This window comes from Neltuma alba, unplaced genomic scaffold (genome assembly GCF_004799145.2).
Source record: "Neltuma alba isolate B1F8T4 unplaced genomic scaffold, ASM479914v2 tig00005725_pilon, whole genome shotgun sequence".
Taxonomy (NCBI): Eukaryota; Viridiplantae; Streptophyta; class Magnoliopsida; order Fabales; family Fabaceae; genus Neltuma; species Neltuma alba.
In genome coordinates this window covers 118803-132467 of record NW_021634208.1, presented here as the reverse complement: position 1 = coordinate 132467, position 13665 = coordinate 118803, and the positions used below count along the sequence as shown (strand labels likewise).

General features: G+C 32.1%; 1 pseudogene; it reads right to left on the bottom strand.

Annotated features, from left to right (window-relative positions):
* Positions 1 to 1795: 1795 nt before the first annotated feature.
* On the bottom strand, positions 1796 to 9113 carry LOC114748534 (probable leucine-rich repeat receptor-like protein kinase At5g49770; annotated as a pseudogene).
* Between the last annotated feature and the right edge of the window lie 4552 nt (positions 9114 to 13665).

Genomic DNA, 13665 nt, shown 5'->3' with positions numbered 1-13665 from the left:
GTAAATAACTAAAAAAGTACTCTCTAGGAAAATCAAAATATTTTTTTTATAAATAATTAACATAACTAATTTTTTTAATTTTTATAAATTAGTTATCTATCTTTTATATTTAAAATCAAAGTTAATAACATTTATATAGCAAATTGCACTATGCGCCGGCGATAAACAGTACAATGTGCTTTATGTATTATACAATTAGCGTCTGAATCTGAGCTGTATTTCAAATAGCTATGTCAAAAACCACATGAAAAATGTGTTTAAATATGATCTACTGGAAGTTAGCTGTAGTACGCTTTCATCCTTTAGTTTGTTTGACACTTTAGTTTGGTCATTAGCTGTTATAGTTGTACTAGCTCCGATCTTTAATACAATATTCAATTAACTAATTTGGTGAGATTAAAGAAGTTATTAAATTACTTTAAAGTATTTATATTTATTGTTTTTATAAATACTAATTTGTTTCACTTATAAATTGATATATAATCTAATGATATTTATAAATCTTTTAGAAAGATCATACAATATACTACCTCAGGTTCTAATTATAAGAGTTAATTGACTAATTTGAAGAGATTAAGAAAATAAGTTAAGTTAGTTATTTGTAATAAATAGGTGTTGTCTTTCCTAAAATACCCTTGCTAATCAAGTGTATTGGCTAGAACTACTATCATTAGAAGGATTATTTTGAAAAAAATATTTAAATATGAGAGATAAAGTGATTGGGGTCTTATGGTCAGGATCAAAATAAAAGTCAAACAAAGTCTTATATTAAGAACCGGAGGTAGTATGTTATAATTAAGTAATTTATTAACTTTTTAAATCACTCCAAATTAATCAACTGGGTCTTATATTAAAAACGGGAAGTAGCATTTGGGTGTTATATCTTACCTAGTAAACTTTCTGTTAAATTTGTGTCTGGTGTGTATTACTACCTCCAGTCCTTAATATAAGACATTGTTTGACTTTTATTTTGGTCCTAAATATAAGACACCAATGCACTCTGTCTCTCATATTTATACTTTTTTTTAAGATAGTCCTCTTAACAATAGTAGTTGTAGCTAATACACTTAATTAGCAAGGATATTTTAGAAAAAACAACACATATTTATTACAAATAACTAACTTAACTTCTTTCTTTAATCTCCTCAAATTAGTCAATTAGCTCTTATAATTAGGATCAGAGGTAGTATTATTGTATGTATGGTTATCTTTATATACGTCTCTTTATTCTACTCTTCAGTCCTTAATATAAGACTTAATTGTTGAGTTGATTTTGATCCTAAATATAAGACCTATTTCTCATATTTATCAATTTTTTCTAAATTTCCTCTATGGATACTTCTTCAACCGTAATCAAGTAGAAGAGAGAGAGAGAATATTAGGAAAGATGATTATGGTATTTTAGAAAAAAACATGTCATATTTTTTACAATTAACTAATATATCTAACTTCCTTAATCTAATCAAATTAGTTAAATAGGTTTTATATTAAGGACTAGAGGAGTATAATAGATCTTTTTATTAAAAAAAAAATGATAAAAACAATGCTATAGTCATTAGTGATACACTAGCATATACCTCTCTGGATTACGTGTATCTCTAAAATCTTCAGGTGAAATCTTGGGAGGTCATGTGAAGTAATTCATGGTTGCGGTGCAATCTACAACATAACTCGTGTTAACTAATTAAGAATTCTGGTCTTGCCGTTCTATGTATTTGAATTCCTTTAGGTCTCTGAAGGACACTTCTCATGCCATGCAAAGGCTTCTTTCTTGATAAAAATATAAGCAGCCATGTCAAATAAAGTTGCTTAAGAACATCAATACCAAAACAGCATTACAACCTCTCAACATTGAATATCTTATTTTCCTAGTTTCGAACCTCACTCCGTTCATCCATAAGTTCAAATTGTGTTCATATAGCTAGCAAATTGAAAAACAAACATTTATAGTATCCACAAACAAATATCAGCCATACAGTCCGAAGACTAAAAAGAAAGATAGATCAATAAAGACGCCCCCGTGTTTAACCTATGGCCTAAATACAAAGAAAGGTTGATAAAACAAGTTCCTGGCTTCACAATTCTAAATTGTACGGTGGACTTGCTTAGGCTCGAGTTTTAGTTGCAGGGGTACTGCACCTGAATCAAAGGAGTCATTACTGTAAAGATCCAGAGAAGTCCCTCTTGTTATCTCATCATAACTAGCTGAATTAGATGTCATTGATCCAGAAGTGTCGTTCAAACCAGCTATCTTCAAAATGCTTTCAATTTCTTTGACCACATCATTCATTGAAGGCCTATCAGCACCTGTCTCTTGAAGACACTTCAGTGAGAGATCCACAAAGTTCTCTAAACCCTTCAATGTTGATTCTGAACCAATGACTGGGTCAATAATTTCTTCAAGACCATATAACTCCTTTGTTCTATCAATTAAATTCCTAACCACTTTCACAACGTATTTCCCTTTTTCTATAGGTTTTCTCGCAGTTATCATCTCCAACATTAGAACTCCAAAGCTGTAAACATCGCTCTTTTCAGTCAAATGCTGACTTGTGTAATACTCTGGATCTAAATAGCCCTATATCAGAAATAAATAGATCCATGCTCATCAAATTAGTTTGACATTCTTCACAGAATCTGAGAGTTTTCTAGATATTAGATTCCATAACCAAAATAGAATTACAATATTGGGACTATTAGTTATGATTTAAGGGTACAATGAAGCATTCAATCCTCAATCAATCTGTACAATTATATGAAATCTTCTCATAAGTCATAACTAGTTCTGTTAGTCTGTGTAGTGTAAAAGGGTTTAGAAGGTACCAAACCTACCATTGTTCCTTTAACTTGAGTGGTGATATGATCTTTGCCACAATCAACCATAGTCTTGGAAAGGCCAAAATCAGCTACTTTGGCATTTAAGTGATCATCCAGCAAGATGTTAGTTGACTTGATGTCCCTATGTATGATACGGGGATTCGCATGGTCATGTAGATAAGCTAAACCTTTAGCAGCGCCAAGGATTACCTTTAGCCTCCTAGGCCAGTCCAATCTAAGTGCTGATTTCCCTGGATACAGTCACAGATCACATCTGTGTTATTTGTAGAAGAAAAATATGCTGAGTCTATTATGTCCCACTTTGCAAACATTTTCATTTTTCTTTTTGGTATGTTAGTTATCCAAAAGCTCGTATTACCAGCTTTTAGGAAACTGCATTGTGCCCAAAAGCTGGATGTAGAAGCCAAAAAATATCCATATACATTTTCAGATGGCACTTGAACTAATCTGTTCTGTAGATGGTGAAAAGTGGATAGAAATACCTGAGATAGCACCGTGTAAAGTTCCATTTGGGACATACTCATAAACCAGCATTTGTTCTTCTCTCTCAAAGCAGAACCCCACAAGGCTTACAAGATTGTTATGGTGGGCCCTTGACAGAAGTTCAATCTCAGCTTTAAACTCAAGCCCTCCCTGCTTAGATTCTCTTTGAGCTCTTTTTATGGCTACTAGTTGCCCATTGGGAAGTGTCCCTCTATAAACCTGTCAACAAATACTTACAAAATGTGTAATCTTAAATATTAATTTGACCAAAAAAACATTTTCCTTGTGGACTACCATAACAGTATTAGTGATAGTCATTGTTTAAAGTTGAAGGGATAGATTGTATAACCTCCTATGTTAAGGAGTGTTATTTGTATTTTGATCCCTTTTTAGCCAGCTATTAGCCATTTATTGAACCACTGGGAATTGAAGATAAAGATGATAAATGACCTTTCCATAACCCCCAGCTCCGATATCATTGGCTTGAGAAAAATTTCTGGTGTATTTCTTGACCTCTGCAAAAGAGAATTGCCTTACTCCTCTCAAATTAGGGGTCGTGACTTTGTTGTCATTAGAAACCCATTTTCCTGCATATCATAGAACAAAAAATTTCCCAACTCAATTTTATTAGATTGTCTAGAAATTCTGGGGCTAAGTTAAATATCTCCCTTGAAACAAAAAACAGAACTCAAGGGAAGTCTTCGTAGTTTGTTAGATTGACTAAATTAAATAAAGTCATCCTTCATCTTCTGAAAAACAAATATATATATGTGTGTGTGTGTGTGTGTGGAGACTTCCTCTAAAATAAAAAACGTAGGCATCCTCACTATTTCAACAGAACTCAAGGGAAGTCTTGTAGTTTACTCTGTTTTAGGAGATGCAGATGGGTTTTTAGAATAGATAGGAGCTCTATCAAATTTCAACAAAATTTAGAGGAAATATGTTATTTTTAAACTAAACTAGGAGAGAATTTGTGTAATTTGCCTCTTGTAAATGATATCTTACCAAAAGGATTGCTTTGAGAAATTGCTTTTTCTGCCCTTTTCTTTTGGTAGAAAGCATAAACGCCAGCAAAAAGTAGTAAGACCAGCACAACAGAACAACCAACAATTGCTCCAGTTATCAAAGCAACATTTGACGATTTACTTGATTCCACAGGTTCCTCTAAATGAAAAGAAAGAAAGAAAAAATTTAACATGAAACAATAACTAACTACAAGGAATTTCTTATACAAAGTGTAAAACAGGCTAACCGAAGTAATTACCATAGTGTCCATAAGGATATGGATAGAAATAGAATGGATAAGTGGTCAGATTGCTTAGAAGAGAAGTTATACTAGAAGTCTCAGTTCTGTTGAAATGATCTTCCCTTGAAGGGAACACTTGTAAGGTCAATTCAACATCTTTAAATTGATTCTGGGTCAGATTTGTCACAGATACTGAATCCACAGGTAGATTATTAGCTTTAACATCTCGCATTAGAAATTTCTGAATGGGCAAAGAGTTTTGCCAGTCTGGGAAGGAAGGAGTTCTGAAACTTAAAATTCCCTCAAATGGATATGCACATTTGCAGTTTGGACTGAGATTCTGGTCTGATCTACAGGTAACTGGAGGGCAGGAACTTGGTGGTGCTGCATATGTCATATTGGCTGGCGCATCAGAACAGAAACTTCGTGTTTCTCTCCCTTCATAGCAAATAGGATTGCTCACCAGTCTGAATAGAAAAAGATGAAAATGTAAACTATGCCATGGACGGAGGAATAAGACTCTTTTGAAGCGAAGAAACTGCCTTCTCTGTATACAGCTAGATGATAAAAGAGCCCATAATCATTAAGATTTATATCTTACGTTATCTTGATGTTGGAGGGCGGATCTTGCGGATCACAATTCACGATTTCGTTACCCTGCAACTCAATTCGTCGCAGCTGCTTGCTGTAGGTGGTGCCAATGTTCAACGAGCCATTGAGATTATTACCATTTAGCACCCTGTAGTCACATATCAGAACATATTAGCGGACATTAATATGTGAAATTTCTTCTTTCTTTCCTGTTTGAATGTAATCAGTCATTATATGAAAACCTCAAACTACTTAAAACACCCTACTAAATTGGATCTTCTACAGTTATATAGTTAAGCATTCCGAGAGAGAGTGACAAAATGAGTGAGACTATGAATAGGATTCCCACTCCTTTTCTGCAATCAATTTGTGACTGTCGAGGTTCCAAACTTCATGGCACCAAATTAATTCCTCTATTACTCACACATTCTGTAAATGGGCAAGAGTGAAGAAAGATGCAGGAATCTCCCCTGTAAGTTTAGTGTTCTCCATCTTTCTGCAATGGGGAAAAAACTGCATTTAAGTGCAAATTTCCTTTTTTTTTTTGGGGGGTGGGGGTCGGGGGGCGCATCAGGTTGAAGTGAAAAAAATAAAGACATACAATGTTGTTAAATTCCATAGAGTTGGAAGCCATGGTGGAAAATCTGAACGATCGAAGCTGTTGTTGCTCATATCACTTCAAAACAAAGTCAGCCATTATCATGGGAGTAATATTATTTTCTTCGCAAATTTTATTTGATAATAGTAACATGATTTTCATAAAATTTACGCATTGCCAAATAATTACAGGTATGCGAGGAAATTCATTCTACTCAGGCTTGGCATAGGACCAGACAGCTTATTGTTGGAAAAGTACCTGCAAACCAAAAACAAAAAAACCTGAACTTAGATCAAAAGTCAGTTTCCATAAGAATTAACGATGGTCATTTAATAGAACAATAAAGCTTGTCTGGTAATTAGTTCATTTCTGCTTACATCTCCTGAAGATTCGTAAGATTGTTGATGTTCTGAGGCAAGTTTCCGATTAAGGAATTATTGTCAAAGCGCCTGTAGCCATAGAAGGATTCTTGAGCCTGAAAGAATCTAGTTGAATTCTAACCTGTTTGAAATATGTAACAAAGACACTTACACCACCTCCAAACTCTGAACAAGTCCAAGTGTTAAAGGAATGTTCCCTGTAAGTTTATTGCTGTCCAAAAGCCTGTGCCAAAAGATGTTGAGGTAGAAAGGCACAGTCAAATAGTCTAATATAGATGAGCACTAGAGTTTAAGACAGAAGATGTCCCTACGAATATAAATCCATGATTCTATCATTTTCTGGTTGATTGTGTTGTTTACTTCTGTATCATTGACTCTTTCCTCTATACCATTGATCCCCAGTTTCTATGCTGGCATAGCGTCATAAAAATATCCATTATCGGTTATCTCCCTCTCTTTTTTCCCTTTGCTTGTTCCTAGTTACAAAGAGAGCTACTGAAGCAGACAAAATAAAGTTATATGTTTGGGATGCATTCTGTGCCTTGCTTAGTTTCCATATGAGTAGGAAATATTGCATACTTTTCTATATGACAAATGTTGAGTGGTACTTACACATGTTTCAGAGTCATTTCTGAGGTAAAAAGCTGAGGGGGGATCTCTCCTGAAAGCTTGTTCTTTCCAAGATGACTGTAGAAAATGGAAATGTATGAAATAGGGATCAATTAATGAAAGCTATCCATAGTTGGAGGAGAAATGGTAACTATTGCAGAAGAGAGTTGAAGTACAAGTGCTTTGTATTGAGTAGCTTATCAAGACCAGGCATGCTGCCACTTGATACTGGGATGAGTCCTTCAAGCTCATTCTCAGTTAAATCTAGCCAAGTAAGTTGCGTCAGATTACCAATTGAAGGAGGAATTTTCCCGGAAAATCTGTTTTATTCAAAGATCTGAAATAAAAAATGGCTGATTCAGAGTGTCACCCCAGAAACTAGCACACCAACAAAATGCATAGACTGCAGCAAAAGAATATGAACAGATACTCAAATCATATTTTCTTGGTCTAAATGGAAAGCTTTTTTTCATAGTTCTTACAAGAAGACAAGTTGCTGCAGGGATCCTATATTATCTGGAATGGGACCAGTGAAACTACAGTCAACAAGAAACCTGAAAATAAGAAAGCATCTTTATTTGTTGAGAATCATTTGATGTGAGCTATTTGAGATTGGGGTTATATTCTTGATAATAATCAATACACTCTTACAAGTTGGACAGTTTCTGCAAGTTTGCAATTTCTGGTGGAAGTGAACCAGTCAAACCCTTGTTATAAGAGAGATCCCTATCAAAGGACAAAAATCAGGAAGAATTTGTGACAACGTTTTACAAAAAACAGTTCCCTACAGAAATCATATTAATTTTAAGAGCATATAGAACTCGATTCAATCTTTAGTCATATTTGAAGATAGTAGCTCACAATTCCTTCAAGACGTGCGGATATTTTTCACAGCTCACGTTGTACGCTTGATTCCTTCCAAATAAAAACGTTCCCCGTGTATTATGTTTCACACAAGAACATCATAGCTAGCACTTAAGATCTTTACCCAAATTTTCTTCACTGCTTTGAAATCCGATGCACAACCCCAGTGACAGAAAGTTGACACTACAGGATGTGCCACAAACTTGGAAGATTTTTTGGTCATAAGAAATGCAATATGAAGTGTCATGTCATGTCTAATACAAAGAGATAGATGCATATCAAACACTCCTCTGATTTTTAAAGTAAAACTTATTTAACTAATTTGATCAAAATAAGAAAGTTATATAAGTTAGTTAATTATAATAAATATGACATGTTTTTCTTAAAACATCCTAATAATCTTCCTTAATATCCTCCCATTCTCTTCTACTTGATTATGGTTGAGGGAGTGTCAATAGAAGTAATTTGGACAAACTCATAAACATGAGAAATAACCCTTATATTTAGAACTAAGATCAACTTCACAATCAGGTTTTACATTATGGATTGGACGAGCATAATAAGAAAAATACCAAAAGCAAATCACCTACAATGTTTCTAATTCAGATAGTGAACCAATATCTCCTGATAGCTGGCCTGTCAAATCTGTGCCTGATAATTTTCTGAAATATTATGAAGCAAGTTAATCTCACAACAGAAGGCATACGACAAAGCAGGCAACTTCACATAAAAATCCGCAAGAAAAACTACATCGAAGTAACACGAGAGTTGGTGCACTTGATTCCTTCCCAACTACCATCACAAGGATCTGGACTCGACCAACTAGCGGGAGTGTCCTTCAACGTATCCATAAGAGACTTCAGAGCTACAACTGCATGATATTCCAAACACACTTCAGAATATGCATAAGAAGTATCCAGATTTTGATTGCAATGAAAATATGCAGAGGAGAAGGTGGAATAAACAAAGGTTTCATTCTTTTAAGTACATGACAAATCATGAGTTTAGAATATACATGTTAATATCCAACTTTCGACTGCACAGAAAATATGCAGAACAGAAGGTCAAATCATGAAAAGCTTCAAGTTTCACTCTTTTGAGTGCAATAAAATTAAAATTTAGAAGTTTGAAGCCAAGACCACCTGCTAAATCTTGGAGATATAAAAGTTTTGCATATGTTAGATGATGCTCAAGATTTCATTCTTGGGATGATAGACTCTATATGCAGAAACATGTGTAGCATAGAAGTTATTCAGAAATCAAGGATATCATATAATACATTATTTGAGAACCAAACTTACAATCCTCATGAGCTGTTCCTGTTTCTGCAACCAGAAAAGGGGTGAAAACAAGAACCAGCAACACTAATACTCTTTCACCCATCATCTAGTTATGGTGGAACTGTAAGCTTCACTCTCATAACCTCCCCTTGTTCAATCATAAATATCTTGTTATCTACCTGTCATCCCAATACACTATATAGGAAAAGTTATAGACGGCATTCTAAGATATTTCCATCCAGTGTTTACCAAAGACGTGAAAAAATGTACACATCTCCAGTACGGATATGTCAAAAGCGTGTACAGGACTCAGTCTCATTTTTAATTGCACTGTATTTGATTGTCTTTCTATGTTCCTATCTTATATCATGCCCTGTATCCAAGTTTATACCGGGATAGTAACTAAAGTGCTTTTTTTTTTTTTTACCTGGGTCTTGTCAACAAATGCTAGTTAATGTTTAATAGAGCCAAAGTTAGTTTTTTCTTTCTTTCTTTTTTTTTTAAAGCTTGGATAAAACTGCAACAATCTAATCATCTAATATAATAAACCAACAATGGCCATAAATATCTAAATCATCAAAAATGAAAGGATAAGAGAATGATGATAAAATCTCAGTGCCTGATTTTCCATGCATGTGCTACGAATAAAACAAGACATGTCTTGTCCTTGAAAGACCTTGAAAGTTGAGTCTTCTACAAAAAGACATAAAAGTCACCAATCACATTAAATCCAACACATAAGATATTTATGTGTTGTTTTACCCAGTGTGGAAGGTATTGGCAGAAAAGAAAAGAAACTGACAGTCAATGTACTTACAGATTTGCTCAAAATAGATTATTGACTTGTTCTATGTAACTCCTGGCCATATCTGAGCTTGAAAAAGTTCACAGGTCAAGTCTTCTTAAGGCACCTGTCATTATGGTGCAGCCCAGGACATTGTATAGAAGAATCCTGGTCTAGCTTTTTTGGGGGGTGTGTGTTTGTGAGATGGAAAAATTGTCTCGGAGAGTTTAAGACATTTACGTGAATATCTCTTCTAGCAAATATTTGATTTCTTATGTCACGAGAAACTGATTCTTTTCTACTAAACCTGATCCATTGATATTATAACCTTAGGTGTAATGTTTTCGAATAAAACTTTAATTCCATTTGCATATATGCGTTAGAATCAAATCTTAACTTCTAAATTTTATGACAAATATAATTATTGCTTATAATATTTAAGTAAATGATAAAGTGAGCAAAAATTGACCACATGTCAAGATTGGATGGGAAAATTGGTTGTAATGAATACAAACAAACAAATGGACCTGACTCTTCTTCAGTGATTTTTGGCAGCTCAAATAGGTAAAGTTGGTTTGTTTCAATTTACAACCTAATTTAACCGTGTCTACCTACTTGTCCCGTGGAAAAACAAATATTACTATAATGTACGGAGACCATATCATTTATTACTAATATTGATGAATTCAATTATTATAACACTAATTTTGATAATTTAACTATATTTAATAACTTAAATTGATCTCTTAATTTTAGAGTGTGTTTATAGTCACTAGCAGAATTGATCTTCATGAGAACTCTACGAAGAGGTAACATGGAGTTCTATTACTATTTAGGGAGAATTATAATCAAGTCTTAAAAAAATTACTAAAAAGTCATAATAATAATCTAAACAGTCTGTAAAGATAAGTTTTAAAATGAAAAATGACAACTTTTAGAACTTGTTTTGTAATTATTTTTCTTCCTTAGGACTTCATTATTTAGAACTTGTTTTGCTATTAATATATTTTCTGGTACTATTATTAGTATCTTTTTTGAAAACAATTTTATATAGGATTAAAGAGGGTAATAATTATTTTTTAGGCATAAAAGAAAAGAATGATTTTAGCAGCAAACAATTTAATAGATTTGGACCTTTTTTATATTTATATATATAACTGAACTATATTGTTTTCGATAGATTTTAGTGAATTTCATTTTTTTAAACCAAGAATCTTATTTATTTTAAACTGGACAGATTAATCATATAATGATGAACTAGTGTATTGATTTTTTACATACAAATGTATGTAGGTTAGGTTGAGCTTTAAACGAGAGTTTAAATCCTAAGCCTACGTTTGAGTTTGCATACATTTTTTTTTTTTTAATAGGTTCAGGTTTGAGCTTTCAAAAGCTTGACAGACCTGAAACCTTTTTAAAGACCTGCATATACTGTAAGTCTTTAAAAAGATCTCACGTTTCAAGTTTTGAACCTAGTAAAACCTACATAAATACAAACTTTTGATATATTTTAATATACATTAATAAAATAAATTTTTAAAAAATTTCAGCCTGGGCGCGTAGGCTTTCAAGTGGTTGTTGGCCCCTGTAAATGCTGGAATTGGTTCTAACAAAATTCTTGTAGGGGCCCCCAGGGACTGGAAAGACTCAGACCATACTTGGACTTCTAAGTATCGTTTTGCATGCAACTCCAGCAATTTTAAGCAGGGAGAATTTCATTTAACCCTCTGCAGATTTAATTTCAAAATGTCCCCATAAAAGTCTGAAATATCACTGCACTCCTATAAGGGTAAACTGAAATTAAATTGTGAAGCTAAAAGACCAAAATGCCTGTAAAGAAAGAGAAAGAAGGGACGTTTTATTAGATCCAGCAAAGCTCCATTGAATCTCAACTTTTTCGTGACCTCGATGAAATAGCGTTGTTCCTGATAAAATGACGTGAGAAAGTGTTATTATATTTTTCATACTGATTTATTATTTTAAAATTTTAGAAGCAAAACAATCAACATATTAAAAGTATTTTAAAATATTTTAAACTCAATAATCACTTACTAATACATATATATATATATATATTACATGATATGTGGAATATAATTATTTCATCATAGTAGAACTCATTCACAATTTTATTCTCATTTACATTCACATTCTCTTTTTTTTTTTCATAGTCCAAACATTTATTATTATTTTTTAACAAAATGTTTGAATTCATAATCTTTTTTATACATTTTAGTAAGGTGTTTTTTAAACATCATTTCATTTAAGATTTAACAGATATCTAATAATACATATGCTTTGGGTATTTGTTAGTTTTTTTTAACAGAGTAAAAAGGAAAATTAATTTGATCTCTTGGGTGACGAAAATCAATTTTTTTTTGTAGATATTTTATTGGATTTTGTTCATGTTCTATTCTTTTGCAGTCAAATTTTTTTATCCTTTTAATTTTCCATACATTTCATTTTATTTTACGTAAATATTGAACAAAACAAACATATTTTTTCATCAAATTTTAAATTATTATTCATTATGGAAACAGAAAAAAAATATTTTTTACAACAATAATTAGTGCATTTACAAGTTCATTACAGTAATTTAATGTTTATTGGTCTAACAACTAAAAAAAAAAATTTATCATTTCCCTCACTAGCCAATGATTGTAAATTTTTGTATCCCTCTTGTGAATCTCTTAATCTTCCTTATCAACTCCCTCACTTATTTCCATTTGTTGTAGTGAGTTTTGAATTCGATTAGTTTAGTTGTTGATACTTATGTTTAGCTGTAAATTGACTTATCTTTATTGTAAATCATCTAATGTTTGTTGTAAGTTTATATAATTCGATTATGAATGTGTTTTGTTTAGTTGTGAATGTATTAGTTTAGTTCTAAAGTCACTTATCTTTGTTGTGAATCATCATATTTTTGTTGTAAATTTACTTAATCTAATTGTCAGTGTGCATTTATTGATATCTTTGAATGGTTACTTCACAAGTTCCTAATTTTCACAATCACAACTAATGATTCTATAAAATTGACATGTCAAAAATTTCTTATATACAAACTACTCCATGTGACCAAAATAAATAATAAAGTATTCCATACCAAAATATCTAAATACAAAATTGTACACATTGTAAACTAATTTAAACCACATTTTCAATTGAAAATATATGAATTTATAAGTCAGCGCTTTCTTTTTTAATTTGTTTTAATCTGTTCAAGTAGCTTTGCAACATCATCTGACTTTAAATTACTTTTGTGAGTGCCAAACCACCACAATAACTTTAACCTCAATAAAGTGAGTTGCTTCTATGACATAATAATAATTAGTGTGGTTACCCATATGGAATGTTAAAAACTCAAAATAATGCATAACCTCATAAACATATAATTGAACTCCAATTGTTGAATTTACTTGAAAAGCATAGTGTATAAAACAGTGTCACATGTTTCGTCTCCTCCCCGTTCCATTTTCATAAGCCTTCACATAATAATTATTATGTTATTAATATGTATACTAGACAATACATTAAAATTCATAGCATGTAACTTCACTTGTTACATAAATCCCAAACCTGCAAATATACTCATTGTTGTTATAAATTTCTTAACTTCACTTGTTACACGACCAGACATGAAATTTCTATAATCAACTTGTAAATATACTAATTTTTATTGTAAATTGCCTAACTTTAGTTGTTCCACTAACAAACATTAAATTGCTACAATCAACTTGTAAATACACTAATTCTTGTTGTAAAAACTATTTTTTTGGTTTCCAAATTGAATAATAATTTAAATTTTGATGAAAAAATATGTTTGTTTTGCTCAATATTTACGTAAAATAAAATGAAATGTATAGAAAATTAAAAGGATAAAAAAATTTAACGGCAAAAGAATAAAAAATGAACAAAATCCAACAAAATTTGTAAACAAATATTGATTTTGGCCGCCCAAGAGATCAAATTGATTTTTTTTTTACTTTATTGAA